The sequence below is a fragment of the Elgaria multicarinata genome, chromosome 12 (genome assembly GCF_023053635.1).
Source record: "Elgaria multicarinata webbii isolate HBS135686 ecotype San Diego chromosome 12, rElgMul1.1.pri, whole genome shotgun sequence".
Lineage (NCBI taxonomy): Eukaryota > Metazoa > Chordata > Lepidosauria > Squamata > Anguidae > Elgaria > Elgaria multicarinata.
Genome location: NC_086182.1, coordinates 34,232,377 through 34,249,326, shown reverse-complemented (window position 1 = coordinate 34,249,326; position 16,950 = coordinate 34,232,377).

Sequence of the window (16,950 nt, the reverse complement as noted above, 5' to 3'; positions counted from 1 at the left end):
GGACCAATCCGAGGACTGCAGGCAGTGTGGCCACTGCTCCCACGTCTTCCCTTCTTCCCTGCAAGTAGCAGGGCCGGGCACGGAGCTGGGTGGGGAGGCTCCGTGCCCATGGAGGTGGGGGAAGGTTGCAACTTCACCATCCCTGGGATGGTGGGGGGGATGTTGGGCATGGCTTGTTGTTTCTTACTTATCTTTTTTTGCCCCACATGCACAGCTCCTCTTCTCATAAAACAGCCCCCCCAAATGGCAGCCACAACATCCCTCATCTCTTCTGGGATGTTGCACAGCCGTCTAGACACAGGGGGAGGATCGAGGAAGCAGGTAAGTCCACAATCCCTTCCCCTCCCTCCTTCTAGACCCTTAGGTACAGACATGCTCAGAGATACAACAAAGCCCTTCATACCGGCAAGTGTCTAACCTCTGCCTTTAGGAATTTTGCATCAAAAAATCCTTCCACATTTTTTTCTGATCATACTCATTCAATTTGATAAAAAAAAAGGGGGAGAATTGCTTTCGTAAATACATTCTGGCTGAGAGGGGTGTGTGTAAGCATCCTGTCTTTCATTGTTCAATCTTTTCTCAATGGTCTGCAGCCACCTGTGCTTCCCGCAATTCAATTAAAGCTCAGTGGAAGACATTTATTTTCTTTCTTTCTTTCTTTCTTTCTTTCTTTCTTTATTATTGCATTTATAACCTGCTTTTTTTCCTCCAAGGAACCCAAGGCAGTGTACATAATCCTCCTCCTCCTCTCTATTTTATCCTCACAACAACCCTGTGAGGTAGCTTAGGCTGAGTCCCCAGTGGGTTTCCGTGGCCGAGTGGGGACTAGAACCCGGATCTCCCGACTCCCAGGCCAACACTTTAGCCACTACACCACACTGGCTCTTTCTCATGAAGTAGCTCCTCCCCCGTGAGCCTTTTTCAGATTAGGAAGTGTGGGAAGCCAGGTGGGCTGATAGGAACACAAGTGTAAGAGAAAGAAAACACACACACAGCAGGGGGAAGAGGGGGAGAAAACCAAGGAGAACATGAATCTCCATAGGCAGCTGCCTTATGCCGACTCAGACCACTGGTCCATCTAACTCAGTATTGTCAACACCGACTGGCAGGGATTCTCCCGGATTGCAAGGAGGAACCTTTTCCACCCCAGGGACTGAATTTAGGACATTCTGAAAGCAGAGCCTGTGCTTGTACCACTGAGCCACAACCCCATCCACAGCCCCAGCCTCATCCTTGCCTTGACACCTCGTCCAGAAAGGAAAGCATTTTGGTTCTGTCAGATTCATGGCAAGATAGATGTCAAATGCAGCCCTAGAACTCCAATCACAGCTATCGATCTCTTTAAAGCTTCCCTTCAAAAGACTCTAAAAAATTCCTATCTGCATTTCCCAGATGATGAAAGCAAATTAATTCTACACAGGAGGAGGAAGAAACACACAATGTGAACAGGCGCTCTATCATACACACACACACACACACGTCGAGTTATGAACTTGGAGAATTTGACTGGAGAAGCGTTTCAAAACAATTGCAGTTCCAGGAAATTCAACCTCTCTTTGTCGAAGCAGAGAGAGAAAACAAACACAGCTACCCTAACTGCTTTTGGTGGAGTTCCAACCCATTATAGAGACTTAGGGCCTTGCTAGACCAGGCGGTGTGAGGCCCGGTTTCCCTCCTGTGCATCCAGATGACACACAGGGGAATCCGGGGTCAGGCTGCGCTGAAACCTGCCTTAAGCCGGCATAAGCGAATTCGCTTATGGCCCGGCTTTTCCGCAGCCCCGGCCTCGGAACGTCTAGCAGGGTCCGTGGCTTTTTGCAGCTGCTCGCTTACTCGCGAGTAGCTGGGAAAAGCCACGGACTGGGCACAGCGCTCATACGAGCGCTGTGCCCATCGGGCGGGGGGGGGGAGAGAGGGGCAGGAGAGAGGCCAGACCCGGCAGGAGAGAGGGAGGGAGAAGGCTGGGCATCAGGGATGGCGGACAGGGGTGAGGGACGGAGAGCCGGGGACAGGGGATGGCGGACGGGGGTGATGGAAGGAGAGCCAGGGACAGGGGATGGGGGCAAGGGAAGGAGAGCTGGGGACAGGGGTGAGGGAAGGAGAGCCGGGGACAGGGCATGAGGGATGGGGGGAGGACGGCCAAGCGGGGGGGGGCATCAGGAATTGTGGGGGGGGGATCAGGGGGAGGGAGAGCAGGGGGGGTAATTTTTTTTTAAAAAAACCCACTTACCTTGTCCGGCGGTTCTCTGGCGCACATGGCCCCTTTAACTAAAAATAATAATAATGGATGACGCTACGGGGCTTCCCGTTGCCCCTTCGCATCGTAGGTCTAGAAGCTGGCGTTGGCGCGTGCTACCTCTAGCGCGCCGTCGCCCCTGCTCCCTGCCGGCTTATCCGACAGGTCTAGCAAGGCCCTTAGTTAAAACAGGGTAACTAGATCACTGGCAACAAGCAGGCTCCCTCTTCAGACTATCTTTGTTTTAAGAAAAATCAGTTAGAAGCAGTAGCATTGCGATTCAAGAGACTGAAGTCCAATTTTATGGCCTTCACAGCATTTCTTCTGTGACCTCAGGCAAATCAAGCAGTCCTTTACTATTTATGTTATTTGCAGGGAGCTGAAATCAAAGATTTGGGCTGGCTATTTTGTTTCTTTGATATTCCTACCCATTCATCTCTCCCCATGCCTTTGTGGCTGGGCCATGGCTCAAGCAGAAGGGCATGTTGTACTTTGCATTAGGGATGTGCTCCGCTCCGATTAGGAGCGTAGAAGCAGTAGCGGATTGGCCTGCTCCGCCTTACCCAGAGGCGGAGTAGGAGCGGACCGTGGACCCCCTAGAAGCAAGGCGAAGAGAAGCGACCATTTTTCGGAGCTCCGAGTTCAGGCGGAGCGCTCCGGTCGCCATCTTGAAAACATTTCGCCATAGGATTGCATTGCGGCAAATAATCGCGCATAACTACGTTGTTTTTGAAGCTATCGCTCTGGAAATTCTTGTGCTCAGAGAGTCGTGGATGGGGGTCATTTTGAGACCACTCTCACCTCTCTGCGTTGTCCGTGTCGCGTGCTATATTTTTTTGAAAATCGGGTCAACCGCGCGGCTCAAACTGCGTTTCGGCTTTTCGCCCATAGGATTGCATTGAGGGAAAGAATCGGGGATAACTGGGGGGGGGGGGTTTAAGCTATCATTCTGAAAATTCTTGTGCACAGAGAGTCGTGGATGGGGGTCATTTTGAGACTACTCTCAACTTTCTGCGTGCTGTGGTTCACGTGCAATGTTTTTGTGAAAATCGGGTCAACCGCACGGCTCAAACTGCGTTTTCGGCTTTTCGCCCATAGGATTGCATTGAGGGAAAGAATCAGGGATAACTGGGGGGGGGGTTTAAGCTATCATTCTGAAAATTCTTGTGCACAGAGAGTCGTGGATGGGGGTCATTTTGAGACCACTCTCAACTTTCTGCATCGTACGGGTCGCGGGCTAGAAGTTTTTAAAAAATCGGCGGGAAAAATACCTTTTTCAAAGGGCTGAGGGGCAGAGTCAGCTCCCGGTCATGATGATCCCAAAGTTGGAGGAGGGCATAGGCAAAACAGGTAACTTGGGATTCTGGGAAACTTCTCTTTCTTCATCTGAACGGGCTTTTCCCCGTGTTTTTTAACACAGTAGCCCCACCAAATGCACAAACACAACCTGAAATCATATACTAAGCCAAGAATAAGAGATAGAAACACAGCACTGCTCCCCACCCTAACCTTGGTGAACAACTGAATCGATGTGGTGCAAGGGGATGAGCTCCCCTAGGGCATCTCATCGTGGACGTGCCCCCACTCTCTCCTGCACTGGAAGGCCATAGAGCCTTCCAAAGAGAGTAAAACGGTGGAGCAATGCCTATCATGAGTTGAAGTGAATGGTCACTTTTCAGTGGTAGAGCAATGCCTGTTATGAGTTGAAGTGAGCGTTTTACTTCTTCTCAGAGCTGTTGGTGGCTGTCATTGTCTTGAACTGGCAGCTACTTCCCCCTCCCCCGGGCACGTCCCCCTATTGCTGGTAAAAGACAGATATAGCCTTTTTAAAAAAATTCTTCTTGCTGTTTATTGAGCAACACTGCTTCTTTTAATTCCACCCCTCCTTTGTTTATTGATTGATTTATTCCATTTTATATGCATTACTGGCTTATCCTTGGCTCACTTCCTTATGCCCCCAGAAATGCCAGCTGCATGCCTGCCTGCCTTCCCTACCTCCTCCCCTGCCCACCTCGCAGGGATGTTGTGTGTGGGGTGCCCGATTTTCAAAAATTCGCCAAAAATCAGGGGATGATGGGATTGCTTTGAAACTTGGCATGCGTGTGTATATCCCCATGAGGTGTCATGGTGCCAAACATGAGGTTTCTAACTTGAACAGAAAAAAAGTTGTATAATTTTTTAGCTTTCAATGCAAGCCTATGGGGGGGGAAACGGAGCTCCGGATCCGGATCCGGAGCTCCGGGCGGAGCGGAGCGGAAGTGGGCGGAGCGGGGGCGGGGCGCAGCGGCCCGATCCGAAAAATGGCGGATCTGCAAGTGAAGCGGAGCGGGGGGTCCGTGCACACCCCTACTTTGCATACAAAAGGTCTCAGGTTCAATCCACGGCATCTTCAAGTAAAAGGATAATATAGCAGGTGAGGGAGAGGATGTTGGGCTAAGTGGAGAAAGAGTCCGTCCTTGTTCATGGCTGCATCCCTGGGTTTTTCCAGCAATATCTGAAAGCCACCTGATTTTGTTGACCTAGCTCATGTTCCTAATAAGCAAATGTCTGTATCTCAGGAGCACAATGCCATTGGCAGTCAAAACAGATGCGCAATGGAGCAAGATGGACAAACGGCTTTACTTGGAATAAAGATGTAGAAATATATAGTTTTATTCCTCAAAGTAGCCCAGAATGCACACACACAGACACACATTTTGAGACCAGGGGCATATCTACACCAGCCTTATATGCCGGGATTGTCCCAGGATCATTCCTGTGCATTCAAATGCCACACAGGGGATCTTGGGAGCAGAAAGGGACGATTCCTCCATTTTCCTGGGATAAGCCTTAGGTGTAGAAAGGTCCCAGGGCTTAATCTACACCAAGCAGGATATAGCAGTATGAAAGTGGTATATGGTATGTGTTAATGGGACCCAACTTCAATAACATTATAAAGCAGTAGTGTGGCTCCTGCCTTTTATATACCGCTTTCATAGTGCTATCTCCTGCTTGGTGTAGACCAGCCTTCCTCAACCTGGGGCGCTCCAGATGTGTTGGACTGCATCTCCCAGAATGCCCCAGCTGGGGCATTCTGGGAGTTGTAGTCCAACATATCTGGAGCGCCCCAGGTTGAGGAAGGCTGATGCAGACTATGCCCACGTCTCTTTTTTCCCTTCAGGTTGCTTTGGATGTGCTCCACTTCTGTTGGGCTCTTGACGTGATTGTGTTTATTTTTTTAATACAACCTCCCCCCCTCCTTATTTTTCCATTACTAAATTTGCACAACGTTCAGGAAAGTTAGAAAAATGCTCTGCGAGTTCGTGGAATCTGCCCAACTGGGGAAAAGCCACCCCGTTGCAGAATTTCAAACCCGTTTGATTCTGTGGTTGATTTTTCTTAAATCCCACTTGCCACACACACACACACACACACACACACACACACACACACTCCAACTTGTAGTTTTGACCCTCTTTAAGAAGAGTGGGATTGGAGAGGCAAGAGAAAACACATTTCATCCAACATTCACTGCCTCAGCAACTTTGCAAATTAAAAATATATATTATGTACAAATGTCTGTATTCATTTCATCAAGAAGCAATTAGGCACACAAACTTGGAATCTGAGAGTGTAGACACTGTCCTTCCCTTGAAGGGAGTCAGATTTTTTAATTATGAAAGGGAGCAGTTTTGCCGAGGTTCTTCCTCAGAGGAAGCTGGCAGCAGCAGTTTATGTAATTTCTTCTTTCACCTCATCTCAATAAATGTGCATTTGAAAGAATGGTTATAGAGGTATATAACTAGAGGTTATATACCAATTAAGGAGGAGGCAATGAAGGAAGGATTAAAGAAAGTGGTGTGGGGGAATAATACCTTCACAGCAGAGGTGTGTGTGTGTGTGTGTGTGTCGGGCAGCAGAGGTGGGGAGATCCATCTTTTAATCTGCAAAGGCAGTGAAGTAAAACTGAGTGGCAATTTTATTTTATAAAAAATAAATTTATTTTCTTCTCTCTCTCTCTCTCTCTCTCTCTGCAGATGGAAGAGATGCTAGAGAAACTGACTTTTGTTACCTAGGTTCAATTTCACCCCCATTACTTGCCATAGTATCACCTAGTAGGTTTTCAAACAGATAACAACATTAAAAGTGTTCGGCAAATACAATTTAAAAGGGTAGAGACAGAGGCTTATGCAGAGGTAGCGTCCTAAGTCATAATGGCCAAGTTCTTCCAGCTTGACTCACATTGGCTTGGAAATAAGCTGTGCTATTTCCACTGTCCCTGCTCCACCAGAAGAGAAATGGCTCAATTTTTCATCGAGCCAATCTAAATATGTATTGGGGGCCCTCATTCGGGGGGGGGAAAATTGCACAACAGCGAGGAAGGGATGGAGCCAAAGGAAGAGGAATCGTCTTCTGGGGAATGCCAAAGAGCTGGATTGAGATCCTGGGCACAGCCGATTTAATGCTAATTTTACCATCCCACTTTCTTTCTCTCTTACTTAAAGAAATTATTTCAAAAGGAGGACTCCCCACAGACGGAAAAAAAAATGCAGATTGCTCAACAGGAGTGCTTTGTTTTGAGGAGGGAGATTCTGAGCCAACTTGCCATCAACAATTCATTTCTCTCGTCGGTTTGGAAGCAACCATGCAAAGGCAGAAGTCTTCCTATCCTAATATAGTGAACATTGTCATACCTATTTCAGAAATAACCCCCTCAAAAGAGTCCCTCTGCACCTGCCAGATCAAAAGCAAAGTCTCCTAGTCTCCGGCTCCAAGCTGAGCCATCAGACAAGCAAGACAGGTGGGCCACGTTTCATCTTGCCTGAAGTATTTGACCACTTTGTTGTTTGCAAAAGATGCTGCAGGGGTCATTTTAAAACATTCAGATGAAAAAGCTTTCCAAATCCAAAACACAGGGAGGTAACTTTCTGAGCCATCTTCAAAAACCCAAATCTTTTTTTTTAAAAAAAAGGAGGAGGGGAAAAAAGCAGGAGCTAGTATGAAGAGGGGCCTGCTTGCTTCTCTCTGTCCTGGTCTTTCATTCTACATGAATGTTTGTTTCTTTAAAAAGAAGGAAAGAATTTGCACTAAAGAGGTTATGTATAACTCCTCCCCAGAGAGAGAGAGAGCGCTAAAGTTAGAAAGGGAGAAGACAAGGTGGAGATAATAATAATAATAATAATAATAATAATAATAATAATAATAATAAGAAAGGCTGCTAGAGGACTGTTTGAAAGCAAGAGCTGTAGTCCATGTCCAGTTTAAAGACAATGACCCAGAAAAACTGTTGCCCATCAGCAGTGACCACCTGGACAGCAGACTGAACAGGCTGCACGGAGGTAATCTGTTCACAGTCTTCCATCCTTTGATGAGATGTAATGTATTTCTATGTGAATCCTAATAGTTATTTCTACATTTGCATGGCTTGTTGTGTTGTGCGAACCTGGCTAGGGTGGCCTGTTGTCATGGGTAACAAGCCACCCAGTACCCTACAACAGTCTATGGGTTACTGAGAGATGTGAGAGATTTTTTTACAGAGAGAGAGAGAGAGAGAGAGAGAGAGAGAGAGAGAGAGAGAGAGAGAGAGAGATCCCTTGATCTCAGTGGGCAGGAAAGTGAGGAATGTGGGTTTGGGGTGCATGTGCATATACAGCTCTTACTCCATTCCCAGCTGACACTGGATATGGCCATCAGAGTTGTGCACTTCTGCCGAACATCAACCCCAAAAGGTCCATCTGTTTCCAACAGTTGCCTCCAAGAAGCCTCCAAGAAGCAGGGCATAAAAGCAAACGCGCCGTATTGTTTGTTTGCATGGTATTCGGAAGGATACTGAAGGGTGTGTGTGTGTGTGTGTGCTTCCACTTAACTCTAACAGATGACCTTATAGCTGCAGAAAGAGAGGAGGAAAAAACGTTATAAAAGAAATGTGTTGTGGACTTTGCTTAGTGAGTGAAGAAAGGAGAAAATTCATCTTAAACTTTCCAGCGTTGCTTAAAAAGAGGGTTGTATGAATCGCTCAGAGTTTGCTAGGGGACTGTTACCCAGGCAGCTTGCCGCAGCAATGGTGCCCATTTCAGAAGCCGATTGCTTTGTCTCTGCCTTACACCCGCACCTGGCTGCCTTGCCATTTCCGCTCCAGCGCTCAGTAGTTTTGTATATTTACATGTGTTTTTTCTATGCACTTGAGTTCTTTCCCCATCATCAAAATCCAATGTGATAAATCAGGCCGTCATAAACACCACCTTGATTACAAGGGCTGTTGCATCTAATGAATGAAAGGCTAGAATGCAAACGTAGCAGGCAAAGAGACACCTCGATGTTTTGGGGCTTTGTAAAGATAAATGACCTCAATTGTTTAATCAATATAAATGCCTCTCCAACTCCTCCTGTTATTACAAAGCAATTTTAGACAGAGTGAAAAAGAACCACCATGGTATCTATATCCCTGTCAACAGGGACAACTTGCGTGATACAGACAATGGATGAACTGCCTGGCCAGGTTTCACCTTACTGGTCTTACAACTTGATGTCCCTAATGTGTCCCATCCAAGTTATACAAGTTCCAAGACCTCCATTTCTTGTGTGAACATAACAGTTGCCTTAGTAGTTCTGGCTAAAGATCCATCTAGTCCAACGTAAGAACATACAGTGCTAACTTATACTATGTCAAACCATTGGTTCATCTAATCCAGTATTGTCTATGTGAGCTTCGCTGAAATTGAATTCTGCTCTTGGGCTGATACCCGAAAGTCCACAGGTCTCTCCCATCATCTGGAGATGCTCAGTGTTGAACCTGGGACCTTCTGCATGCAAAAGAGGTACACCACCACCGAGCTGCACTGTCTCCCACCAGTGGCCCTTCAGATGCCCCGTAGAAGCTCACAAGCAAAATGTGAAGGAGACCATTCTTCCCTCCCAAAATTTTGTCCCCAGGAAATCTCAAGAGAAAATCTGAAGTCTCTGGAGGCTGTCTGCTTCTGAGGACTAAGGCTCCATGCTTAGCTTTTCTAAATAATGACCTTTGACAAGACAGTCCTCCATGAGTATGTCCAGTGCCTTCGCAAAGCCCTCTAAACCAGTGATCATTACTTTATCCAGTGATCCTGAATTTGTTTGCTTATTTAACACATTACAATACCACCCAATAGCCAAAGCTCTCTGGGCAGCACACAACAATTAAAACTATAAAATACAACATGATAGAAAGCAAGATAAAAGTTAAAAACTACTTCATGAAATAAAAATGAAAATGAAACTTATTTGCATGGCAAATAAAAATATTTGCCGTGCAAATATTTAAAATACAGTAACAGGTTTAAAATGACAGAAACCAAAAGACTAAAATCCCTGGGAAAATCAGAAGGCCTTCCAGATGACCAGCTGTTGTTTATGCACCATATGAAATGGAACATCCTTTTGTCTGACTTGAATCTACCACTAATCAGCCTCATTTGATAACCTTGAATATTCTGCTATGCGGCGCTTTGTATCGGGACGAAATTACACCTGTCTTGAAATGCGTAAAATAGTTGTTTTCCAGGCAAAATTCAAGGTGTTTGTTTTTAACCTTTAAACCCCAAGTAGCTTAGGACCACTACTGGAAATTGCCAAACCATCTTAAGGATTTGATCTCCAATTCTTCTGAAAGATATAGCCAAGCTGATCTAGGCTAGATGGATGAATAGTTTGACGGAATAAGGCAGCATTCTTAGTCTCAAGAGGAATTTCAACAGTAAAGGGTGTTTTCTCCAATGCATCATGGATGCAGCTGATGCCATTACTCCGAGCTGCAACACTGCAAATGAAGGAAGAAATTAAGGAAGCGACGCTTGAACAAATGATGCTGAAACAGATGTGGAAACAGCAGGCAGCCCGGGTACCAGCGCAGTTAAGAAGCCCTGATGCCAAAAAGAATGTGAGCAACAGGAGGCGATGAAGTGAACCTGTCATCTATTAAAGGGATTCTCAAATCCTTTAATGGGCCAAAGCCAAGCAAAACAACAGAGTGACAATCTTTCCCAGATCCCTTCATTTATTCATTCATTCATTACATTTCTGTACTGGCCAATAGACAATGCTCTCTGTGTGGTTCACAGCTTGATAAAACATAATATAAATGCTTTAACTTTCAAAAAATTAAATATGTTTTTAAAAAACACCATTGACAGTAAAACTAACAGGAACTGATGAAAAACTAAAACACGCCCATCATATGCTGTCAAATGCCTGGAAGCAGAGACATGTTTCAACCTGGTGCCAAAATGATGGCAATGTTGGTGCCACACAGACCTCACTGGGGACAGAATTCTGCAGCCAGGGGGCCACCACTGAGAATGTCCTTTCCCTTCTTTCCATCTTCCGAAACTCCCTTAGAAGAGGCATTTAGAGGAGGGGCTTAGAGATTGATCACAGCGTACAGATAGGTTCAAAGGAGATGCTGCACACAAGGACATACTTCATGAGAGCTAGAAACCTACAATTGGTTTTAGAGAAAGCAGGCCATTAAGATCTGTTGTAGGAGCCCTTCTCTGCATCCCACCAGCACAACACATACAGTATGATGGGACAAGGGATAGGGTTGTATTTCCACACCCCGACTGTGGAATGCCCTCCCCTTGGAGGCCCAACTGGTGCCAACGCTGATTTCATTTCGACGCCAAGTAAAAACATGGCTTTTTAACAACGCCTTTAAGGGTTAAATTCACTAAGATGGCACATTCTTTTAACTGTTTTAATTGTTTTTATTGCTTTTAAATTATATATTGTTTTAACTTGGTTCAGGGTTTAATTTGTTTTTAGCTGTGTATATTTATTGTTTTATACTGTATGCTTTTATCTGTACGCCGCCCTAAGATCTTAATGATTTAGGGCGGGATACAAATGTTTAAATAAATAAATAAATAAATAAATAAATAAATAAATGAGAAGTACACTGAGAAATAGAAACCACTCTCTTGGATACTAAAGATTTTTTTCCCCAGCTTGCTGTTTCAGCAGCCTGACAACTGTGTGAACTTGAGGAAACAGAGAAACCATTTCAATGACTAATTCATTGGAAGTAACTTTCTTTTAAATCTACAGTGAAAAGAAGCTCCTCTCTCTCTCTCTCTCTCTTTCTGTCTTTCCTGCCCTCCTGGAGACTATAAATTGACTGTCAGTTTCCCAGTTCCTTTGTGCAGTATTCTTCTTCCTGGCTCCTGGCCAAGTCTCTGGGGGTGTCTTTGCTTTTCTTCTCCCCGCTGCTCTCTTTTCTTCACTTCTCTCTCTTCATCTCCCTCTCCCCAGAAGATCTTTTCTTTCTCCACTTCCTGGTTAAGGGCTCAACTTCAACCAGACCTCTAACAATGCAAAATCAACGTCGTCCGTGCGTCTGTTCGGGCCTCAGACTTGCAGCCCCACGCTCTCCCCTCCAAGCTGTGGTTGGATATCTCACCCCCACAAGTGGTCTTGCACATTTTCAGAAATATTTCTTCAACCACCCAAATAGGGAGTGGAAAGCCACCAATAGAGACACCCAGGACGAGGCATAGATACAGGAAAGGTGGCTTTGAATTATTTATTTATTTGTTTGTTTATTACATTTCTATACCGCCCAATAGCCAGAGCTCTCTGGGCAGTTCACAAAAAATTAAAAACATTCAAAGTATAAAACAACAGTATAAAACCATACTATAAAATACAATATAAAAGCTCAACCAGATAAAAACAGCAGCAATGCAAAATTACAAATTTAAAGAACCAATTTAAAACGTATTTATAGACTGTTAAAAAGCTGGGAGAATAAAAAGGTCTTCACTTGGAGTCTGAAAGCATATAACGTAGGTGCCAAGCGAACCTCCTTAGGGAGCTCATTCCACAGCCGGGGTGCCACAGCAGATAAGGCCCTCCTCCTGGTAGCCACCTGCCCCACTTCCATTGGCAGGGGCTCACGGAGAAGGACCCCTGAGGATGACCTTAGGGTCTGGGCAGGTACATACAGGAGGAGGCCTGGCTGCTTTGCCATGAAACTCAGCACATGAGCTCAGACACAGCTCTATTGTCATGGCTAATATACCTCATCAAATTGTTCTGAGATTAAAAAACACTACTTCGGTCTTTGCAGGAAAGATGGAATAATGAATAAACTGTTTTTGTTGTTGTTATATAACTTAAAGGCCATGCTTTCTGATTTATAAAAGAATCTGTAAGGCAGTTTACAACAGACTTAAAACAGTCTAAAACAGCAGCACAGAGTAAAGCCAGTCAACCAATCCAAAGCAGGACACGGAATAATGGACTCAAGTTAAAGGAAGCCCGATTCCAGCTGGACATCAGGAAAAACTTCCTGACTGTTAGAGCAGTGTGACAATGGAATCAGTTACCTAGGGAGGTTGTGGGCTCTCCCACACTAGAGGCCTTCAAGAGGCAGCTGGACAAGCATCTGTCGGGGATGCTTTAGGGTGGATTCCTGCATTGAGCAGGGGGTTGGACTCGATGGCCTTGTAGGCCCCTTCCAACTCTGCTATTCTATGATTCTATGAAAAGCTGCTGGTTAAACACTTTGGGAAACGTAAAGATCTTTATCATGGTCCCAGTCCTAGTCTTGGAGCAGTAGTGGCTCCAAGGAGGAGATGGAACCACTCCCACCTGAGTAGTCCTGCTGGCACCAAATTCACACAAAGCCCACCCACCTGACCCCAATCCCAAGCATGAACTTTTTTCTATAGACTCTGTGGGACAGATACCTCTAAGCAGCAAGGAAACCCTTCAGAGCACCCTGTGGCCCAAGTTCCTGCAGCCCCAAACTCTACCTAGAATAGGCCGAGTGCTGCACCCTAGGACACGGGCACATTGCAGCACTCAGGAGACTGGGCTTCCGTCTTGATGCTCCAGATCACACTATAAACCATGGGTGGGGGTGACGTTCCAGATGTTGCTAGACTCCAGATGCCATCATTCCTCACCACTGGCTATGCTGTCTAGGGCTGATGAGAGTTTCAGTCCAAAAAGAGCTGAGGAGACCACAAATTCCCCATCCTGGCTATAAACCTTTGGAAACAGCAACTTATTCTTCCTGCTGTGTACTGCGGGGTTGCTATCCATGGTCCTGAACTCCTGCTTCTTCGTTCTGACTGAGCATCCTGGTTCCCATCCAAGATCCTGACCTCACTCCAGTGCTGAACCAGCCCCACACCAACCTGAGTGGTTTGATCATCTCTTCCAAGATCGCTATGGATCAGGACAGAGTAGGCTAGTGCCTGGAATGACAGTAACTATTGTGCCAGGTGAACTTTCCGGCCACCACGGAACCGTCCCTCTCTTCAGTAATTTCCTGATGAGGACACATTAAAGAAAAGAGCCTTGGTCATTTATCTTAACTGAAGAGCAAATTTGTATTGGAGAAAATGGTCCTTTAGATATCCCAGCCTCAGATGGTTGGATTTCCAATGTTGAGATCCCAGATGTTTTTGGACTACAATTCTCCAGTCTGCATGCACAGTGTGTAAAGATGGCAACAGTTGTGATCCAACAACATCTGGGAACCCAAGATTGGGAAGCTGTCTTTAGGGCAGCATTCTCCAACTTGGTGCCCTTCAGATGTTTTGGGCTTCAACTCCCATCAGCCCCACCCAGCAGGGCCAATGATCAGGAATGTTGAGAGTTGTAGTCCAAAACATCTGGAGGGCACCAAGTTAGAGAAAGCTGCTTTAAACAAATATTAATTCATTTATCCATTTATAATGCTAGGCATTATACAATAATGGATTGTTACCTCCTTATGAACGTCCAAAAAGCTGGAATGGGTTGAGAACATCCATCTCTTATGAAATCTATTTCTAATTCTCTGTTTTCTCTGCCTCCAGGTTGGGGAAGGCCAGATTAGGGCTTCAAAAAGGTTTGTTTTTTTAAAAAAAAACTACCTTGAATTGTACCCAGAAATGTACTGCAAGCCAATCAATTTCTTTCACCTTTTGGTGAATGCATACAGAAGGGAACACATCTCTGAGTAGCCTAAAGATCTGCTACCATTAACAGTCTGTTGTGGAGAATGAACCCTGTCCTTCATCCACTCCCGGGGCCAAGCCATCAAAGCCCTGGGATGATGGAGATAGAGGATGTTTCTCATTTCACTTATCAGCGGCCAACAGAGATTTCAGAGCTGTGAAATAGTCACTCAAGGAAAATTGGACAGAAACAGGGAAGAAGAATAGATAAGAAAAGAGAAGCTGGGGTAGGTAAAACAAGCTGGGCCGTGGCATTTTGATGCCCCCAAGGTGCTGCCCTGTGCCCACTAGGAGGAACACTGCAAGATCCCTCATGATGTCGGAGAGCAGACTCCCATTGAACTTTTATCTTTCCATTTTCAAACTTTCTTTTCCTCCATCAAATAATAATAGCAAATCTATCTTTATATACTGTAAAATACTGCCTCTTTTGTTAATGTTTTAACTGCTGCAACTAAGATAGTGAGGGGTCTGGAAACCAGGTCCTATGAGGCACAGTTGAAAGAGCTGGAGATGTTGAGCCTGGAGAAGAAGAGATTAAGGGGAGACATGATAGCCGTGTTCAAATATTGGCAGGGCTGTTAGGCAAATAATGGAGCAGATGTGCCCTCTGTTACTCTAGAGGGCAGGACTAAAACTACCTCATGGAAATGGCAGGGAAGCAGATTTCAGCAACACTTTAGGAGAAAATTCCTAACAGCAAGAGTTATTTGATGGTTAAGAACACAAGAATGAAAGAAGTGCCCCGCTGGATCAGACCGAGGGTCACAGAGTCATAGAATCATAGAATAGCAGAGTTGGAAGGGACCTACAAGGCCATTGAGTCCAACCCCCTGCTCAATGCAGGAATCCACCCTAAAGCATCCCTGACAGATGCTTGTCCAGCTTGACATCTAGTCCAGCACTCTGGACATCTAGTCCAGCACTGTGTTCACACAGTGGCCAACCAGCTGACGACCAAGGACCCACAAAGCGGAGCATTGGGGTTCTCCTTTACAGGAAATATTGAAGCAGAGGCTGGGGCAGCCATCTGCCAGGGATGCAGCATTGCATCCTGCACTGAGAAGGGGCTGGACTAGGTGACCTCCAAGGTAGCTTTTAAAATTATATTCGAGCACAATCCTATCAATTGTACCCTTACTGCTCGGATGACTCCAAATTCAGAGGCCCCTGAGATCCCTTTGCCCTCCCAGGCTGAAGCTTTCATCGTCCATCTTTGGTTATTTTCCCTAGAGGGGCTGGACATAAGGAAAAACTTCCTGACTGTTAGAGCAGTATGACAATGGAACCAGTTACCTAGGAAGGTGGTGGGCTCTCCCATCCTAGAGGCCTTCAAGAGGCAGCTGGACAACCATCTGTCAGGGATGCTTTAGGGTGGATTCCTGCCTTGAGCAGGGGGTTGGCCTTGTAGACCCCTTCCAACTCTGCTATTCTATGATTCTATGAGAGGCTGGAGGAGGCTTAGGAAATCTCCTATACTGACCTCTCCGGTCCTCCTATCCCACCCATTGGAAAACCCATTTTTCCTTCTCCTCCTTGGTCACTTTCTTAGCCAGAGGGCAGTTGGCACAGTTCTTTAGTGAACCGCCCAGAGAGCTCCGGCTATTGGGCTGTATAGAAATGCAATAAATAAATAAATTTCCACATTGGCTACAAGAGGGCAGGGAAGGCGGGGGCTCCAGCTCCCCTTTTCAAGGTCACAGTATTGCCTCTGATATTGGAAAGGGTTTCCCAAGCAATCCTATGCTCACCCAGGGACCAGAGGATCCCTCCCTTATTCTATTTTAACTTACTGTTTTGTTTTATTTTTTTAAAAAAAAGATCCATCATCTCAACTGTTTCTGTAGAAAGTCAGGAAAATTATTATAACAAATAAATTAGTGTGTGTGTGTGTGTGTGTATGTGTGGCACATCACTGTCAAATTGCCCTTTATTTCACCCCCACCGCCTCCTGGACACTTTCCTACTCTTTTAGTCTCTCCCCTGCTCCACCTTCTTTACAATACACAGCTTTGTCCATGGCCAGTACTTCGACAATAATAACTGCTTGCAACAGCAGTGGGCCCATGACTACAAAATGCTGTGCTGAAACTGGTTCCTAAACCTATTCTCTTTGCAGTAAATCATGGCTTAGGGAGAGAATGGGAGGGGTTGCTGTGGTCCGGAGTTGAAGAACAATAAATAAAAGGACAGAAAGCCCCATCTCTGTTCCATCAATTCTCGCCTTCCCGCTCATCAGTCGGCAGTTTAAATCCAATTCCGTTCAGGCAGAATTTGCATCTTATCAATCTGTCAAGTGAGTGACAGGCAGGGCACGGAGGTGGGGGAGGCTCACTTCAAGTCTGCTTAGTGACTGATCAGCTGCCTGGTGACTGTGAGCCACGGACTCCGAGGCACACAGGCGCCATCTCCATCTAATAAAGCCACAGCCTGGTGCTTCCTTGCACCTTTCAAATATACCCTCAGCAGCTCAGCTCAGTTCCTGCACTGCACAGCAGTCTTCACTTTCAACGCGTCCACCTTCCACTCGATACCACGTACAACAGAGGCCTGTCAGCCTGCTGAAGTCTCCCAAAGGTGCCAAAACTTTAATAATAACAACAACAACAACAATAATAATATTTCTTACCCGCCTCTCTGACCGGATCGAGGCAGTGAACAACAAGAAGCACAAAATATATAAAATACTGAGTAAAAACATGGTATACACTGTTTAAAAACATCTTAAAAGTATCCTAAAAACATACTAAA